The sequence below is a fragment of the Cornus florida genome, unplaced genomic scaffold (genome assembly GCF_030987335.1).
Source record: "Cornus florida cultivar Cherokee Brave unplaced genomic scaffold, ASM3098733v1 CherokeeBrave_3.0.0_Hap2_Chr01, whole genome shotgun sequence".
Taxonomy (NCBI): domain Eukaryota; kingdom Viridiplantae; phylum Streptophyta; class Magnoliopsida; order Cornales; family Cornaceae; genus Cornus; species Cornus florida.
In genome coordinates, this window is record NW_026775571.1 from 78325240 (window position 1) to 78338190 (window position 12951).

General features: G+C 38.7%; 1 pseudogene; it reads right to left on the reverse strand.

The window, feature by feature from the left end:
* Positions 1–2119: 2119 nt before the first annotated feature.
* On the reverse strand, positions 2120–2218 carry LOC132283612 (small nucleolar RNA R71; annotated as a pseudogene).
* Between the last annotated feature and the right edge of the window lie 10733 nt (positions 2219–12951).

The following is a 12951-nucleotide window of genomic DNA, read 5'->3' on the forward strand; positions in this document are numbered from 1 at the left end:
TTGATCATTTCATTCTATTCATATGTCTATGTATGCTACAATAGATGTTCATGTGTTTGTCTCTAGATTTTGTGTTATTGACGCATGTCTATGTGTATTGATGCTATAGATTTGGAGATTGTCAAAACATAGTGCTTAAAGGAATGCTTTTGTGATTCTCTTGATAGTTCATACTTATCTCTTGATGGATTGTGCCTCTCCCCTAGTTTATTTCCATGCTAGTAGTGTAGATGTAGTGTAGTTGTAGTGTAGTGTTAAATGGGAGGACAATCTATACTTGTTGTTTGATGATCCAAGCTTTTGAATGCAATTAGCATATGTCTCTATCCTTGTGTTGTATTTGGATTGTGAGCTTAATGAAAGGATTAATGACTTGTTTTGATTTATTGTGCCTTTCACATGTTGTTTAGACAATATATGCTTCATTGCTTAGATATATTGTGCCTTTCACATGATGTTTAGACAATACATGCTTAACTAGTCATCCTTACTTGTTGAATCAACCAAACACACACACACCAATATTGCAATACACCATTTGCCCTCATTAATCACTTGTCAATGATATAGAAATGCATTGCTTGGTGGTGATCTCTAAACCCCAAGATCTATCTCTCTCTTACTTACTCTTAATCGCATTCTTTTGCTATCATTTAGCTTAATGTAGTTGGTCTTTAATCAACCAACCAACTAATTGTTTGATCACTCGACCAACTAGCCCTAATAACAATTCCACGACATTGCTCAATCCTCATAATCCCTTGGGATGATTCCTACTCACTCTTACTACATTAGTAGTAGTGTTGGTAGTGGTTTTTATAAATTTAAACTTGACCCAAAAGGCTTTTCTTGAACCGCACATTCACTACATCAATTTTGGCGTGTAGGAACGGCCATTGCCTCCGTCAAATTTTGGCGTCGTTGCCGGGGATTGATTGATTAGATTTGGCAACGTCGGATTTGTGGAATTGATTAGAATTAGTACTCTTTTAATCATTTCTTTACTTTACTTCTATTTTTCTTTTTTTTTTGGTTACTTATTGTGTTGTTCTTACTTAACTAGGTACATTGTTGGAGAGGAAGCAAGCAAAGGAGCCATCAAGTATCCAAGCAAGCAAAGAAAGCAAAAAGCTAAATATTCTAAAAATTTGCTAAGTTAAGCTTTAAATTTGGAGTTGAAGTGCTAAAGGACCTTTGTGAGACTTTCTTTACTCAATCCCTTAGTTAAATAGTTGGCCCGCGTGGAGGCTTATTTTTAATTGTCTTGCATCATTGTTGTTAAAGTATGGGAGTATGAATTAAGTGTTTGTGCAAAAAGTCTAATTGCATTGTTGTGAAGGCATAGTGTTTATCATTCTTTGTGTTTGTTGTGTTTTGCATTGTGCATGCATGGACGTCGTTCATTGAGACCAATTCTTCTCCCTCTTGATTTGCAGCTTGAATCTATCGTTAGAAATCCTAGGGGAAGAGGAAGTTCAAATAGAAACAATCTTTCAATGGATAACCATAATGATAATCATGTTGAGGACCTTGGTCATATAGACCAACAATGTATCCTTCATCCCAATGTCCACAATGATAACATATAAGTACCATTAGGCATGCCTAGGCCATTCATTCACCAACCACCATAACAACAAGGCCAAGTTCCATATGGAATGCTAAGGCCAATGTATGCTCCACAACCTCCCATCAACAATCAAGGAATTCAAAACCAAGGTATTCATGTTGCACCTCAAGTAGCTAATCCACCTCTTGCTTTAAGAGACCATTATGTGCTTAATGAGTATAATGCACCTACATGCATCCAATTGCCTCCATTTAGAGCACATCATTATGAAATTATGCCACAAACCATTCAAATACTTCCTAACTATCATGGACTTCCAAGTGAAGAACCTTACAAGCATTTGGATGAGTTTCTTGAAGTATGTTCCACCGTAAAATATATGGACATGCCGGAAGAGGTTTTGAGACTCAAACTTTTTTCATTCACCTTAAAAGATAAGGCAAAGTATTGGTTTAACAATCTTAGGCCTTTTTCAATCACTTATTGGGCAGAAATGCAACAAGAGTTCTTTAAGAAGTACTATTCGGTTTTTAAGACCAATGCCATAAGGACCTCAATTCGAGAATTTTCACATGGGGATGGAGAAATGTTTCATGAGGCATGGGAACGCTTCAATGAATTTCTTAGGAAGTGTCCACATCATGACATTCTCGAATGGTAATTAGTTTAATACTTCTTTGAGAGCTTATTGGACAACTATAAGGGTATGGTTGATGCTTCCATGGGTGGCTCATACATTGATAGGCATGAGGATGACGTGTGGCGTCTCTATGAGAGCATGAGTGAAAATTCTTTGCATAGAACACTATCATCCAAGAATGGTAGAAATTCACAAGGTAGGAAGAGGGTTGGCTTACATCAAGTCGACCATTCAAATGAAATAGCCGCCAAAATGAAGTCTTTATCTCAAAGGTTTGATTAATTTTTGATTAACCAAAACTCGGTGAACCAAGTATCTTCTTTCCCTAACCATTCTACTCATGCATCAAATGAAACATCTATGACTTGTTCTAGTGTTCTTCATTCTACTTTTCATTGTCCTCACGGACAAGTGCAAAGTGAACCTAATGAACAAGTCAATGCGGCTTTTGTGAACCAAGGGAACAACCCTTATGGTACTCTTTATAATCCAAGTTGGAGGAATCATCCGAATTTCTCTTGGAAAAACCAAGGAGAGGGCTCAAACCCTTCCCAAGGCGGTTTTCAAGGGAAGTACATTCCACTTCCACTTCAAAACCAAGGATCCCAAGGTTATAGACCCTATCAATCACAAGGGAATCAATTTGCTAATTCTCATTTTCCCAACCAATCTTATTCCCAAGGTAATGCTAGAAGTCCTGCCTTTGAAGAAAAAGTTTTGAATGCTTTGGGAACTTTAGAGGCTAACACTCAATTGCTTCATTCTCACTCTCAATCTATTGCGAAGCTAGATACCTAAGTAGGGCAAATAACAAGCACTCTCAATGCAAGAGAGAAGGGAAAGACGCTTATAAATGCCCCACCTAACCAACAATGTGTTGTGGAAACCTATTCCTCATCCACACCATTGAACATGTTAATGCGGTGACTACCTTGCGGAGTGGTAGGATTGTGGACAATCAAGTTGGAATCTCCAATGAAGAGAGTGAACCGGTGCAACCTCAAGTTGTCACCCGTCCCGTTTCACTTCCCATTCCTCCTTCATTGCATATATATGACCTTGTAAGTGAGAAAGTTTTGAAAGATGTGTTTGAAAAAGAAGTTTTGAAAAATGATGTTGAAAAGGTTTTGTTGAAAAATGATTTGAAAACTTCTTGTGTTGAAGAAAATTTAAAAGAAAATTTTAAAAAATTGTTTGAACAAAGGGTTCCATTTCCGGATGCCTTAGAAGGATCCATTTCAAAAGACAAGCAAAATGCAAAAACTAATGAAATCATGGAAATGTTTAGGCAAGTGAAAGTTAATCTTCCACTATTGGATGCAATCAAGCAAATTCCGGCTTATGCCAAATTCTTGAAAGACTTGTGCACCCAAAAACTGAAGAACAAGAGCCAAGCACCAAGAAAAGTGGTTTTGACCGAGCAAGTAAGCTCAATTTTACAACATAACACTCTTCCAAAGTTTAAGGACCCCGGTTCACCCACTACATCATGCATTATTGGTGATCATATCATTAATCGGGCACTTCTTGACTTAGGAGCAAGTGTTAACCTTCTTCCATACTCGGTTTATATCAAATTGGGCCTAGGTGAATTGAAACCGACGTTGGTAGTTTTGCAACTTGCCGACCGATCCATTAAGAAGCCTAGGGGTATAATTGAGGATGTTTTGATAAAGATTGATAAATTCTTCTTTCCCGTTGATTTCATTATTATAGACACGGAACCGATTCCCAATCCTAAGAGCCAAATTCCCGTTATCCTTGGCCGTCCTTTCTTGGCAACCGCTAATGCCAACATCAATTGTAGGACGGGGATAATGAAGATCTCATTTGGCCACATGAAGGTGAAGTTGAATATCTTTAATCCCACACCCAATTCATTTGACAAATATGAAGGAGAAGTTAATGTTGTAGATGAATGTCATGATCTTCAATGTCAAGGAAATGAGCTTTTGTGTAAAACCAAAACTTCCAAAGGATCATCTTCAACCTTGTATTCTAAAAGTCTTGTTTCAAACTCTTGCTTTGAAAGGGCATGGAAGCTCAAAGGTTATGATTGCATGAATAAAGGACCAAAGATTTCTTTTGAGCTTAATCCAACAAGTTCTTCAAAGAACCATTTGTTGGGAGGAGTTCAAAGCATCTATCACCCCAATAAGGAGGGGATGCATTATAAGATCTTTGATACGGGCTGAAAGAGCCCAATGTCTTGCTAGAGACATTAAAGACTAGCAAAAGCATTCGTAGGGTGTCAAAACCCTATTCCTCCCCCATTTCTATCTTTCATTCCATTTCTTGCGAAGTCTAGATACTTGTTTTCGGTTCATATACACTTCAGGGAACATTGGTGAGGATTGCATAAGCTTTCATGTCATTAATGAGCATTCTGCATACTTCGATCGATCTCAAACTTAAGTTCGATTGATCGAACTCCATTCTGCATCCAACACTTAAAATTTTTTTTGACCTGCAAAAACCTGCATCTGCATCCAAATCACCTTTCTGTCCCATCGTTCGAACTAACTCTTAGATCAATCAAGAGACCTTCGATCGATCCAACTTCCAAGTTCGATCGATCTCAGGATTCAACACTTAGAAAAATTTTGAGCCTACATCAACCTGCATATTTCACCTCTCTGTCCCATCGTTCGAAACATTCCAAGATCGATCAAGAAGTTTTTCGATCGATCCAACTTCCAAGTTTGATCGATCTCATGTTCCAACACTTAGCCAATTTTCTGAGCCAAAAACCTGCATACTTTTGCTCTCTGTTTGATCGATCGAACTCTTGTTTCGATCGATCTCAGTCTTCATTTCATTATTTTGACTTTGTTTTGACTTTTCAAATTTCCAAAAATCCAAAAATATTTTCATTTTTATTTTATTTCATTTTATTTTTCAAAATTTTTTTTCAAAAATTTAAAAATATTCTATTTTAATTAATTTCTAATTATTAGTGTTTATTCAATTAAATCAAATAAAAAAAAAACCAAAAATATTTTATTTTATTTTCCAATTTTTAATTTTAATCCCAATTTTTAATTTTCATTTTGCAATTTTCAAAAAATTTCAAAAAAAAAAAAAATACTTTGAAGAGAGTTCATCAAAATTCGATCGATCATAGTTGAGTTCGATCGATCGAACTTTGTCGGGAATGTTTTTAAAAATAGAACGGAGGGTTTGCAAGATCGATTACAAAGATTGATCTAACTCACCCTCATCCTCAAAACCCTAACCCCTCTTCGTCGCCGTCACTGTCCAATCACTTCACCATCTCCGGTGAAGCTTTCCGGCGAGTTTCCAAGCTTCACATCTCTCTCTCATCTCGGATTCTATCTTTCCCTCTTCGCATCCACTTCTCTCACTCGTTCAAAGTAAGGACCGAGATCCACTTTGTGATTTAATCCTCGATTTGATGATTTAATGATTTACATACTCGATTTAGGTTGTTTAGATGGTTGAATCTCCATTTTTAAAGCTTCGAAGCCCTGAGTTTTTATATGTATATATATGTGTATGCTTCTGTGTATATTTATATGTTTTTGATCTATCTTTGGGAGTATGGGCCTTCTTTGTGATGGATACTTGTTGATTTGATGTGTTGTTGGGCCCACAAACACGTTCGTGTGGGCCTCATGCTTCTAAGGTCACAGATCTGTGACCTTTGAGTTTTTAACGTCGCACAGTTCGATCGATCGGACTAGTATCTCCGATTGATCTTGAGAGATCGATCGAACTCATGTCTTCGCTCGATCGAAGTAGTGAGATCGATCTCACTTACTTTCGATCGATCCAACTTTTGTGATCGATCTCACTTCTTTTTATGATCGATTGAACTTTACAGATCTCACACACATACACACTTCATTCATCATATCTTACGTTCATGCTATCATATCTATACCCAATGCCTGTGATATTCCACATTGAATGCATTTCATACTTACATTGTTTAGCATGTTTAATATTCTACCACTTGCATAGATTCATGTCATATTTGTTTTGTCTATTTTATTTGACATACATGATTCTATTTCGTGCTTTTAAATTTCTTATTCTGGCACTAACTCCCATTGCAAGTTTTTCTTTTTCTTTTTGCAGGCCAGGGTAAAGAGGAAGACCATTGCCAACAGGCAACACGGGCCCACCCAACATACTAGGCCACGGACAGAGGAGCCAGCAGAGCCCTCTTATGCACAGCGGGAGCAAACACAGGCTACCTCACCTCAGTCACCATCTCATGAGCCTGAGGATGACCACATACCATCCACTTCTGTGGCTCATCCTGCTTTCACTCCATCACTATCGCCACCGCAGACTGGAGTTGAGCATTCACATATACTAGCTCAGCCAGCTCATCTAGGGCGTGATAGGCCCACGCCTCGATATGCACACATGACACTCGACTATGAGTCAGAGTTTGACACGACCTTTTTCTCTCGATCGGTGCTGACCCGATCCGCCTACTAAGATATTATTTTGAGGGGCCTAGCCGCTATTCTTGCCCCCGTTATAGAGCCAGTCTACCCACGGCTGGTTCGGTTGTTCTAACAGAACCTCCGACCATCGCCGCGTACCATAGCCGAGATGGTCACTTCTATCGATGGCCATCCGATCACCATTACAGTGGACACTTTAGCCCACTCTTGCCGCTGTCCATACAGATGTCCTTCAGAGCTTCAGGACACATATCCGAGGCTATTCAGGCATTCATATGCCGACATGGTAGTTTTCCTCACAGGTTACCATAGCAGTGGCAAGACCTTCGCCACCCGGACAGTCCTTCTTGATGACCTTTGGTTTACTGATTCCGTTCTCTATTGGAATATCTACATGGCGGGGCACAAGATTCAGAGGAGGGGCGACTATCTGACAGGCCTTTACTCCTTTTACACTGGGCATTGGGTGTCTATTCCTGCGCTCATCTGGAGCGTGATAAGGAAGCTGTATGACGAGTACATCAGCAAGGAGACGCCCGGATGGGCTAAGTCTCTTCCTTTCAGCCACCTCATCACCCAGATCCTTATCGATCAACGCTACCCCATCCATCCTCGGGAGCACCCCGAGAGAAGTTCCTGTCACTTCCTCAGGAAGAACTGGAACAAGACCTACCGCTCTATTATTACCAGGCTGCAGGACCACGCGGTACTGGTTGCAGTGGAGTTGGAGCTAGAGGAGGCCCAGGCCCAGGCCTAGGCAGAGGCAGAGGCAGAGGTAGAGGCAGAGGCACCGGTAGAGGCAGCAACAGCACATCCCGTAGCGGACGACGCATCAGTCGATCGAACTGCCTAGCATTTAGATATAGACTTAGAGCGCCCTGCAGACGACGCAGAGCATGACTCTCTAGCTAGGTTGCTCATTCATGAGCAGGACCAGTCTCAGGAGCTTTTTTCAGATTCACCTATGCCTGAGACTCCAGATATGACTCCTGGCTTTGGAGTACGTCTGCAGATGCCTGAGGATGCTATTGTTGCCATCCGAGCTGACCTCACAGCTTATAGAGTTGATTTTGCTACCTTCCGTACGGATGTTGTGACCATGTTCAGAGATCTATCTAGAGACATCCACGGAGCCAGACCTGCCCGTCCTACCTCATCCTCCTGAGCTCCTAGTATTTTCTATCTTATGATCCCTCTCTCCTTTTGATACTTTACTATTATCACTGTACATTATTGTTTTTACAGCCGGTCTGTCGGCTTTGATATTTTTGTTGTACCTGCACTTTATCCGTTTTATATATATATATCTATTTTTGCTATGGATGTCATATGATTGTATTCTCATATCTATATGTTTGACTCCATCAGGTGCATCACAGTGACTTCAGTGAGAGAGTGCTACCCAATTTCCAAGACCACCCTTATACCTCTCTCATTTTTATTTATATCTATTTATCCCACTTACACTTGCTTATCCCTTGTGCACTGGCTATCCCATTTTGTTATCTGATAAGTTTATCGAAGTGCTAATTTTCAGGACCACAGTTCATCCCAAGTTTGGGGGGGCAATGCCACCCACTTCGGATACTTCATTCCCGATCATTCTTGCTTAGTTGCACTGGTATACTCTTTCCTTTGTTCTCTTTGCACGTTGAGGACATTGTTTCATTTAAGTTTGGGGGGACTGGTGCTTTACAGTGTTAGTTTTAAATTCAAAATTTGAGCATGACTTGTGTATTTGAGGGATATTTCTATGATTAGTCCATATCTAGCTATGATTTTGATCTTTTGATGACTATATTGCTTGACTTAAGAGTCCAATACTCCTTGTATGCCTTATGAATGCCATTTAGGAGTAAATTTTTCAAAAAATTGATATCATGCTTGCACTTGTGGTCCACATCATCTTGATTTTGTGATTGTTTTGAGATTCACTCCAGTCTTCTACACTAGTACAAGCGCACACTAGCATTCAATTTTGGGGTACATGCTTTATTGATTATTGAATTGGTTATATCCCAATTAAACTAGTAGTGCATTGGAAGTTTTCATTTTTGATAAAGGTGGATAACAACCCCTTTTCACTAAATAGCCGGGATTCTAGCCTCATCAAGCATTGAACTTCTCGCGCCGAAAGGTAGAGGGCCAAACTCTAGGTTAACAATTGAATTAAAAAAAATAAAATAAAAATAAAGCAAAAACAATCAAAAAGTGAGGACTTCTCCCAAAAGGTGAAAAGTGGGAAATAATTAGATGGTTATTGTCTTGATTTGTAGCCTAGTTGATTTGAGCTTGTAAGTCCGTAGGAGTATTTAAATGCCTAATGCCCTAAAGCCGTCTGGTTTGGGAGTCGTTGACCTAACGCTCGATCTCATGAATCACTAGAAAGCTTAATAGATCAACACATTGAACTATACTTCCATATTTGATCCTTAATAAAAAAAAAAAAAAAAAAATCGAGTGAAAAGAATAAGCGCACCTAAAACAATAAAGCTTTAATAAAAGGTTTACTTTTTGTTTTGATGATCGATACTACATTTGTGTGCTAGTTTGAGGGTAAGGATGTGATTAATTCTTTAGTTGGCTAAGATAGCAACATATTTGATATCGGTCCACTCAAAAGGATTCTAGAGTTGTTTTGATTTGCATGATCATTTTCTTGATATGTGAAGGACTATATTTGTTTGCTTGATGTTGAGATTTTGGGAGATTACTTTGAAAGGGTTGAAAAATTGTATACTTGAGGTAGTTTTCTCCTAATGCTTGCTTGCAATATTGGTGCCTCTTTTGAAAGAATGAGCTTAATGTTTGTGGGTACCATTTCTGGAAACCCTCACGAGACTTCACTCGTCCACTAGGGGTAACCTAGGGGTTTAAAAGTCTTGTTGCATATGCTAAGTGCAATCATGTTCCTTACGAAAGTAGCGTTATCCATTTATTGTTTTCTAGTTCATAGTTGTATAGTTGTTCATTTCATTCCTTTACTTTCTAGTTCATTGCTAGGGACTAGCAATATTTAAGTTTGGGGGTGCGATGAGCGCTGAAAAATGCGTATTTAAACCCCTTAAGCTTAGGCATTCTAGTACCTTTATCTATCCTACTTTACCGTTTTAGATTGATTTTGTATTATTTCCATTTTCAGGCACTTATCCTGAAAATAAGCTAACTCAGCCAAATAAGAGCTTAATTGAAGCAATTCTGGGATTAAACAAAGAAAGGAGCAAAGTGGAGAAAGAGGGAAGCAAATAAAGCCAAAGGTGACATGCAGTAAAGTTCGATCGACCCAAGTTCAAGGTTCGATCGATCGAACAATGATCGATCTCAACATTTTACGATAGATCCAAGCCTTGACCGAAAAGCATAAAGTTCCAAAAGTTCGATCAATCCAACACCATCCTTCGATCGATCGAACACTTTTGTCCTTATTCAAATGATTGATCCTATCCACAACTGTATCACCCACTAACCACTTTTGTCCTTTTCCCATAAATATCTCCCAAAAATATCTCGGATTTGTCTTTTTCCAAAAAGCTCAGCCAGTTGGATCGATCCAGCCTAAGTTCGATAGATCTCAGCCAGTTCGATCGATCGAAGTCTAAGGTTCGATCGATCGAACTTCCTGTAGTGCGAAAAAGTTAAAATTCCACCTCATTGAAAAGTTGTCCTTTATCCAATCATTAGGGAATATTGTGTGCACGACCCCAGCTCATTTTGGGTGTCATTTTGACCTACCTACATAAGGATAAGGATTGCTTTTTACAAAGGGAGCCAACATTGTTTTCATATCATCTCTTGGAGAGCATGCTTAGAGGAGGAGGAGGCTAGAGACACCATTGGAGTTCTTCATCAACAAAGAGCATTTTCAACCATGGAATTAGCCCTTGAGGGTTGGAGTAACATCACCATGAGTGGTTAGACATCCTCTTGGGGCTAAAATTAGCTCAAACATGCTTTATATATCTTAATCTTGTGTATTATTGAGGGATTAGTGTTGTAATTGATGTTTTGACACTTTGATATATATAGATCTTGTTTATTCAATGATTTATGTGGTTTTGTGCTTCCAATTGATCATTTCATTCTATCCATATGTCTATGTATGCTAAAATAGATGTTCATGTGCTTATCTCTAGATTTTGTGTTATTGATACATGTCTATGTGTATTGATGCTATAGATTTGGAGATTGTCAAAACATAGTGCTTAAAGGAATGCTTTTGTGATTCTCTTGATGGTTCATACTTATCTCTTGATGGATTGTGTCGCTCCCCTAGTTTATTTCCATGCTAGTAGTGTAGATGTAATGTAGTTGTAGTGTAGTGTTAAATGGGAGGACAATCTATGCTTATTGTTTGATGATCCAAGCTTTTGAATGCAATTAGCATATGTCTCTATCCTTGTGTTGTATTGGGATTGTGAGCTTAATGAAATGATTAATGACTTATTTTGATTTATTGTGCCTTTCACGTGTTGTTTAGACAATATATGCTTGATTAATTTGATATATTGTGCCTTTTACATGATGTTTAGACAATACATGCTTAACTAGTCATCCTTACTTGTGGAATCAACCAAACACACACACACACACCAATATTGCAACACACCATTTGCCCTCATTAATCACTTGTCAATGATATAAAAATGGATTGCTTGGTGGTGATCTCTAAACCCCATGATCTGTCTCTCTCTTACTTACTCTTAATCGCATTCTTTTGTTATCATTTAGCTTAATCTAGTTGCTCTTTAATCAACCAACCAACCAATTGTTTGATCACTCGACCTACTAGCCCTAATAACAATTCCACGACATTGCTCGATCCTCATAATCCCTTGGGACGATCCCTACTCATTTTTGCTACGTTAGTAGTAGTGTTGGTAGTGGTTTTTATAAATTTAAACTTGACCCAAAAGGCTTTTCTTGAACCGCACATTCACTACATCAATTTTGGCGTGTAGGAACGGTCATTGCCTCCGTCAATAACATCAACAAATGGGCTGGAAATGGGTAAGGAGAAAAATAAATGCATACTGCACGGCATCAGAAACTGGCCGACTGAAAAGTTATACCGGTCGTCCGAAATGACCATACCGGTCTGTCGAATGTGACTCCCTTGCCTCTGTCAAATTTTGGTGCCGTTGCTGGGGATTGATTGATTAGATTTGGCAATGTCGGATTTGTAGAATTGATTAGAATTAGTACTCTTTTGATCGTGTCTTTACTTTACTTCTATTTTTCTTTTTTTTGATTACTTATTGTGTTGTTCTTACTTAACTAGGTGCATTGTTGGAGAGGAAGCAAGCAAATGAGCCATCAAACATCCAAGCAAGCAAAGAAAGCAAAAAGCTACATATTCTAAAAATTTGCTAAAGGACCTTTGTGAGACTTTCTTTACTCAATCCCTTAGTTAAATCGTTGGACCGCATGGAGGCTTATTTTTAATTGTCTTGCATCATTGTTGTTAAAGCATGGGAGTATGAATTAAGTGTTTGTGGAAGAAGTCGAATTGAATTGTTGTGAAGGCATAATGTTTGTCATTCTTTGTGTTTGTTGTGTTTTGCAATGTGCATGCATGGACGTCGTTCATTGAGACGAACTCTTGTCCCTTTTGATTTGCATCTTGAATCTATCGTTAGAAATCCTAGGGGAAGAGGAAGTTCAAATAGAGCCAATCTTTCAATGGATGACAATAATGATAATCATGTTGAGGACCTTGGTCACATAGACCAACAAGGAATCCTTCATCCTAATGTGCACAATGATAACATACAAGTACCATTAGGCATGCCTAGGCCATTCATTCACCAACCACCATAACAACAAGGCCAAGTTCCATATAGAATGCCGAGGCCAATGTATGCTCCACAACCTCCTATAAACAATCAAGGAATTCAAAACCAAGGTGTTCATGTTGCACCTTAAGTAGCTAATCCACCTCTTGCTTTAAGAGACCATTATGTGCCTAATGAGTATAATGCACCTACATGCATCCAATTGCATCCATTTAGAGCACATCATTATGAAATTAAGCCACAAACCATTCAAATGCTTCCTAACTATCATGGACTTCCAAGTGAAGAACCTTATAAGCATTTGGATGAGTTTGTTGAAGTATGTTCTACCGTAAAATATACGGACATGCCGGAAGAGGTTTTGAGACTCAAACTTTTACCAATTACCTTAAAAGACAAGGCATAGTATTGGTTGAACAATCTTAGGCCTTTTTCAATCACTTATTGGGCAGAAATGCAACAAGAGTTCTTTAAGAAGTACTATTCGGTTTCTAAGACCATTGCCATAAG